This window comes from Octopus bimaculoides, chromosome 6 (assembly GCF_046866305.1).
Source record: "Octopus bimaculoides isolate indiv1 chromosome 6, ASM4686630v1, whole genome shotgun sequence".
NCBI lineage: Eukaryota > Metazoa > Mollusca > Cephalopoda > Octopoda > Octopodidae > Octopus > Octopus bimaculoides.
Window position 1 is genome coordinate 118,730,294 of NC_142933.1, and position 7,500 is coordinate 118,737,793.

Below are 7,500 nucleotides of genomic sequence, written 5' to 3' on the forward strand. Positions count from 1 at the left end.
ACACATATACACACACATACTCATACATACTCACACAAACACACACACACACACATTTATATGTCATCTTTTATCTTTTGCTCGTTCAGTCATTGGATTGTGGCTACCTTGAGGTGCCTTAATGGAGGGTTTCATCAAAAAAATTGAGCCCAATACTTATGTTTGATTTTTAAATTTGATACTTGTTCTATTGGTCTCTGTTGTCAAACCTCTAAGTTACAGAGATGTAAACAAACCAATACTGGTTATCAAATGGTGTGAAGGAGAGTACAAACTCACACAGAAGCACACACACACACACACACATGCAAATATATATACAACAGGCTTCTACACAGTTTTTCTCTACCAAATTCTCTCACAAAGCATTAGTCAGCCTGGGACTATAATAGAAGACTTGTCCAAGGTGCCACACAGTGGGACTGAACCCCAAACCATACTGTTGGGAAGCAAGCTTCTTAACTACACAGCCATACCTATGTCTGTATTATTTTAGTATTTTGCTGATTTCTATCATTGCACTGTGGCCACACTGGAGCACTATCCATCATACATGCTTGTTTTAGTTGGTCTTATCAACCTCAGTGATTATTTCAGATACATATTTTATTGGTTACTGTTTGTCTAATGGCCAAGTCACCTCTTTAGATTTAGCATAAAGAGATGCAACTTTTACATAAGGTAAATATAAATGCAAACAAGGATATAGACAAACTCATACACTCATACACACACACATACATACACAAATATATATGTATACACACACTTACATACACACATGCCCACTTACACATACATGCATGTGTGCATTCACATATACAACTTCTACAGTTTCCCCCTCCTAATTAACTATCACTGCCAGGGTATTGGCCAACTTAAGGGTACAGTAGAAAATACTTGTGTAAGGTCTCATGTTGCAGGACTGAACTAGAATCTGCATGATTGCAAAGTGAACTTCTTAACCATGCTATTTTACTTGTACTTATATATACATGCACATATATATAATACACATGTGTATGTTTATGCGTGTATATATACATATATATACACTCTGGCACGTAAAAAGCACCCACTACACTCTCGGAGCGGTTGACGTCAGGAAGGGCACCCAGCTGTAGAAACCTTGCCATATCAGATAGGAGCCTGGTGCAGCCTCCTGGCTTACCAGTCCCCAGTCAAACCGTCCAACCCATGCCAGCGTGGAAAACGGATGTTAAACGATGATGATGATGATGATGTAGTACACAAGTGTGTACTTGGCAGCACCATAATCTTATCAAACTGACAACTACTAATTAAATACAGGAATATATAGTTTTGCCTGTGTTTGAATATATATCATCCTTTCTCTCTCTCTCTCTCTCTCTCTCTCTCTCTCTCCCTCTCTCTCTCTCTCTCTCGCTCTCTCTCTCTCATTCTTTTCCAGCTGTTCTTAAGTCTCACACAATCATACACCAACATTAGGTGAGTGTACAAACAACAAAAGTTATAAAAGAATTCTGCTAGTTTTTGTCACATTGCTAAAGGCACAAATTTGCAATAGTTTTAGAAATAGGAAACCGGCTTTGTTCAATGCATACAAAAGGAATGAACAGGGTTGTAAACCAGGTGACTTTGAGGTAGATGTGTACAAGAGGCGGTGTAATTGTATGCCATGACATCTCCTACGACCTCATTCTTCTTCTTTTTTTGTAGATACACCGTTTTGCAATGTTTCTCTGGAACTGTAATAATATAAATGGAAACCTTAAACTACAATAAAAACAAAAAGAAAAGAAGAAGAAGTCATTTGAAATTGTAATTAATGTTTTTTTTTATGTCTGAAATACATCCTCTGAGACTTGGCTATTCATGTCGAAGATGACTTAGTAATCAAAGTTTATTGCGACTATAAAGAATTCTGAGAAATGTTCTTTACGATTGGTTCGGAAGCATTTTACTCTGTGTTTGAAACAAATGCTTCTAATGTTCTGTGGCTATGTGTCGAAGATGTTAATCTAAATAACCATGGCATATGGTTTCACATATCTATAATATAGTTGGAAATTTTGTGAGAATGGTATAAAGGTCTTGGATGCAGGAATGTTTGTGTGGTTAACAAGTTTGCTTTGCAGGTATGTGGTTTTGAGTTCAGTCCTGTTGTATGGCACCTTGAAAAAGTGAGTGTTTTGTACTATAGTCTTGGTTAAACCTAAACCTTGGAAATTTAATAGAATATATGGGAAATTGTGTGGAACCTTATAAGAGGGACTGTTCCTGTTCATTTTAGTGTAGTAGCTTTCATTCTTTACCCATTTTAACACCACCAACTAGCCCTTGGGTGCTTTAATGACATCTTAGTTGCAAGCTTTCAGGCCAGCCGGATGTCTGACCAGAGATATGTCACTCTTCTTCTTACCAGTTCCTTGATGTATACGAAAGTGAAGGAAGGAGGTACTATCACTCCCAACATACCTCTGCCATATCTTTTTGTGTGTGTGTGTGGGCGGGTGTGACCTAAATCAGGCAATTACATTTGGCTTTCAATTATAATACAACTATTGCTATTGTCATTTCCAACTATGCATTCAAATTTTATTGAAATGAGTCTATATTAGGTTTCATATTTGCATTGGAATTCTAGTGAACTGTGTTTGAACTATTGTTCATGTTTGTATATAAATTCTACTGTAATGTGTCAGTTAAAGATGTGAGTGCTAGACTGAAAAAAAGAGTGGACACAAAGAGTTCCTTTGGAATATTCCTCCTCTAAACTCTCTCTTCTGTGTTGTTTTTTACAGAATTATTTGTCAGTTACTCATAATATGTTTTACATACCAGCTTATTATTGGTGCTATTTTCCTCGTGGCTTGTGTTTCCAAGATTCATGTACAGGGAACTCTGTCAAAAGCTTTCTGATACTCAATCTGTCCTATGCTCTACCTACATTTCTCTATGGTCTTCCCATATGGCTTTACTGATCAGTCATCCATTAGTCATTGCTCGTTGCAACCATTTAATAAACCTCATTATTATCATTGTTGTTGGTATTTTTGTGTTATGCAATAATTCTAATCTCTTAGTACCCATCCTCTATGTTCAATCATGTTAAGCTTTCATATTTTTGGTTTCCAAGTTTCAAAGTATAAGAAATAGACTGAATTGTTCCTTGTATTTTTGTACATAAAGGTTTTTTTTTTTATTGGCTTATAGTCCCTCATTGACTCCAGTATCTTATATTTTGAACTCTCCAAACTTTGCAAATTCCAACATGGAAACCAATAAATGCTATTACAAGCTGGAATTATATTCCTCTTCTTTTTCTTACATTTTTCTTCAACAGTCCACAATTCTGGGAAATAAGACTCATGACCTGATGAGAATTATTTATTTAAATTTCTATTCAATAAGATGACTTCAGGTCAAAGGAAACAATTTTTGATATGTAAAGGCAGAGTAGACTAAAAGGTAAACTCTTACCAAACTGTTTTGCATAAGCTATCACTAAATTAAATGAAATATATGTTAAATTATTGAGAGTGTTATGTTGGTAACATCTCAGTTTTGTGAATATATTATTCATTGTTTATAGAAATCTATGGAGGCATGGCTAACACCTTCAATTTTCTCTAACACCAAAACAACACCAAATCAGAATTTACACAGAATATATGTTGTCATAGTGTGTCTAAATATGAATCAGGTGTTATATATTTGGTACCTGTGATATACTTCCATTAGTCAGTACAAAATCATGAAATGGTATTTTGCATATGTAATGAGGATTTTGCAAACATTTCTGTATATGAAAATGTATGTGTGTTATTAAAGGAGCTAATTTATAGTGTTCTCTATAGTTGACAGTTAGGAATATCAACTGCACACACATACACACACACACACACATGCACACATACACATACACACATATAATGTAATAATGGAGGATATAAAATGTGCATGAAGAGTAGAATTTTTCTGAAAGAAAACGACTTCTTTCAGTTTCTATCTACCAGATCCACTCCCAAGACTTTGGTCAGCCCGAGGTTCCATAATGTAGGACTGAAGCTGAAATCATAGCACTGAGAATTGAGCATCTTAACCACACAGCTATGCATGCACCTATAGCCATGCCCACACCTATATATATACATATATATACATATATATATATACATATATACATGCATACATAAACACACACACACACACACACATGTAGGATAATAGGGTAATTTTGGAAATCATATACTCAGCCGATGAATTGTGATCACTTATTCGTAAACAGGCGATGATGATGATGATGATGATGGTGGTGGTGGTGATGATGGTGATGATGATGATGATGATGACGACGATGCCAACAATGGCAACAATAGTAATAATGATTGGTGATTATAGCAAGGTAATAGATAATTTGTAATTGTGGTGGCAGTCATGGCTGTAGTGAAGATATTAATGGTAGTGGTGGTGGCGGTGGTGGTGGTGGTTGCCTAGGGAAAGAAGACAATTTAGCTGAAGAGGCATTGGATACTCACAAACCGCATGGTACTAATTGCATATCACTGTTGAAGTATAGGAGGGGGATGAAGAGAGGAGAGGCTTTAAACTGTTTTGTTTAAAGACAAATTAATGCCTGCAATAGGAACAGACTTCAAGAAATCTGAGTGCTTTCCAAAGTGTACTGATACAAAAATAATCTTTTGCATACAGACAAGCACACACATGCACTCATGCACACAGGCACTCGCACACACACACACATATACACTCACATGTACATGCACACACATACATACGCACATACACACAAACATATATGAAAATCATCATAATTTTATGCTCACTTTTCCCTGTTGGTATGCATGGGATGCCTTCCTTGGTGTGTACCATGCTCATCAACCCAGAAATGCATATATAAACCATATATATATCTATATATATATATATATATATATATATATAGAGAGAGAGAGAGAGAGAGAGAGATGTACTCATTTTGCAAGATTCTTGATGTGAATTTGTGTGTTGAAACAGATATTGTTGTATTTGGAGATGGTCATGTTGCCAGTTTAGCCAATGGAAACACACGTACTATATATTTGGTATTCATTTTCTTCAGTTTTATTTTATAATTAATTGAATTTCGGCCAGAGTTCTTTCGTTACACTTCTGTGACCTTATCAATGATCCTTTGCTTTCGTCTTTCTTTTTTGTGTCTCTCCTTACTAACTATCTGCCATTTTGTATAAAATGGCAGAGCGTTAGTAAGGAGAGACACACATATAAGAAAGAAGAAACCACTAAGTTAGGGGGATGTAAACACACCAGCATCAGTTGTCAAGCGATGTTGGACAAACATAGACACACACACACACACACACACACACACATATATATATGCATATATACAACGGGCTTCTTTCAGTTTCCGTCTACCAAATCCACTCACAAGGCTTTGGTCGGCCCGAGGCTATATTAGAAGACACTTGCCCAAGGTGCCACACAGTGGGACTGAACCCTGAACCATGTGGTTGGTAAGCAAGCTACTTACCACATAGCTACTATGTATATATTTTGTGTCTTTATGCTTATGTGAATTTCCAAAATCTAAAATCCTTGTGTGTATTGTTAATCATTCAAAGTCCATTTGTATGCATACATGTAGTTGTGTTTATTTATCTGTTTGTATGAATGCCAGAATAAATATATATACACGATCTGAAAATGCATTGAAAATAAACTGCTTTAAACTTTGATAAGCTGAACGACAGAGAAAGCTGGTCAGTAGAATGTGATTTTCTTCATCTGCAAAACTTATTTTGCCTACAACATACACACAAATTTATTCAGTGAAACATTTTTTTACACTAAGTCTTTTTTATATGAAAACTTTTTTTGTACATAGACTTTTGCCTGTACAAAAACTTTTCAGTAATATACAATTCTCTCTCTTTGGTTTGTTTGTTTGTGTGTGTAAAACTTACCCTGTAAAAACATGCTCTAACATTTTTGCAGTAAAACTGTTATATGGAAACATTTGTTATGCAAACATATATCTTTGTATTTTATATATAATAGAAATATCTCCTTCTATGCTTAAAGTGTATAACTTGTTTTATTCAAACAAATATACATGTGTATGAAAATTTAGCCTATTTTCAACCCTATCTTATTACATTATTTACATTATTTACATTTGACGGATATTTGTCCTCATCTTGTTTGTTGTTAACACGTTTTGGCTGATATACCCTCCAACCTTCATCAGGTGTCTTGAGGAAATTTTGAACCTGGGTTCTCATTTCTAAGGTATTTTTTGATGTTATTATTATTATTATTATTATTATTATTATTATTATTAATATCATCATTATTATTATTCAGGTCACTGCCTGGAATCAAACTTGGAATCTAGGGGTTAGTAGGCCATGCTTTTAACCACTGCGCCATATGCCTGTGGGCAATTATGGAGTGAATTTTATGGCTTACAAATCTAATATTCTCCTATCCTTCCTTAATACCAGTTCCCATATGATGTTCATATCTGCACTCAGTCTGCATATGAGGTTGTTGTGTCCTAGCATATGTGTTGCTTCTTTTAGTTTTCGTATTTTCCAGTGGTGTTCTCTGTCAATTACCAGAATTCCAGTCTGATCTGGTATGTTTTCTACAGCTGGATGCTTTTCCTAGTGCCAGCAACTCCAAGAGTGTAATGGGTGCTTTTTACATGTCACTGGCATGGGTGTCACTGGTATCCTTAAAGGATGAAAGGCAAAGCTGATCTTGGGGGAATTTGAACTCAGAACATAGCTGCACACTAAATACCACCAAGTATCTTGCCTGGCAAATAATAATAATAATAATAATAATAATAATAATATTGAACTTATTGTATACAGTACTATGGTGTACTACAACTCATCAGAAAAAGTAACTAATGCTGTTCATACAGTCTGGGCTTCTTTTCCTGATGAGTTGTGGTGCACCTGAGCTCTGTATACAATTAGTTTGTTATTATTATTGTTATATTCTCTGCTGTAAATATTGACTTCTCTTCCTCCCCATTTGTAAAACCAAACATTCTTTTACACACACATATATCATCATCATCATCATCATCATCATAATTTTCATCATTTTTACATCTGCTTTTTCCATGCATGTTTGGACTTGATGAGTCCTTCCCAATACAGTGTCTCACCATTTGTTGCATTCTTTTGTCATTTTCTTTATGAGATTCATCATCCTGAAATCAGTTTCCACTACTTCTGCCAATATCTTCTTTAGCTCTTAGTCTTCCTCTTCCACTGTTACTTTCCACTTGGATCTCCTGGCATTTATTTATCCATCTGTTATCATCCATTTGCATCACAAGTCCATATCAATATAGTCATTGTACTTGTACACTACAAGTGATTCCTCAGATACCCAGTTTATTTCTCGTTTCATCTGTGAAACATTGTTCCGAGCCACAAATCTTACATATTCAGCAGAGCACAGATATGTAATGTC

General features: G+C 35.3%; 1 protein-coding gene across 7 annotated transcripts in view; it reads left to right on the forward strand.

Moving 5' to 3' along the window:
* The window catches only part of LOC106881073 (organic cation transporter protein), a 322,600-nt gene that overhangs the window by 182,498 nt on the left and 132,602 nt on the right, over positions 1 to 7,500 (forward strand). The window contains exon 3 of one of the 7 annotated variants that reach the window (XM_052968540.2): positions 1,702 to 1,803. The exons of 5 other annotated variants lie outside the window; for them this stretch is intronic. The gene's annotated coding sequence lies outside the window, so the exon portion shown is untranslated. Of the gene's footprint in view, positions 1 to 1,701; positions 1,804 to 2,014; positions 2,121 to 7,500 lie in introns of those variants that run through there. One more of the 7 variants, XM_052968542.2, reaches the window with a different exon arrangement.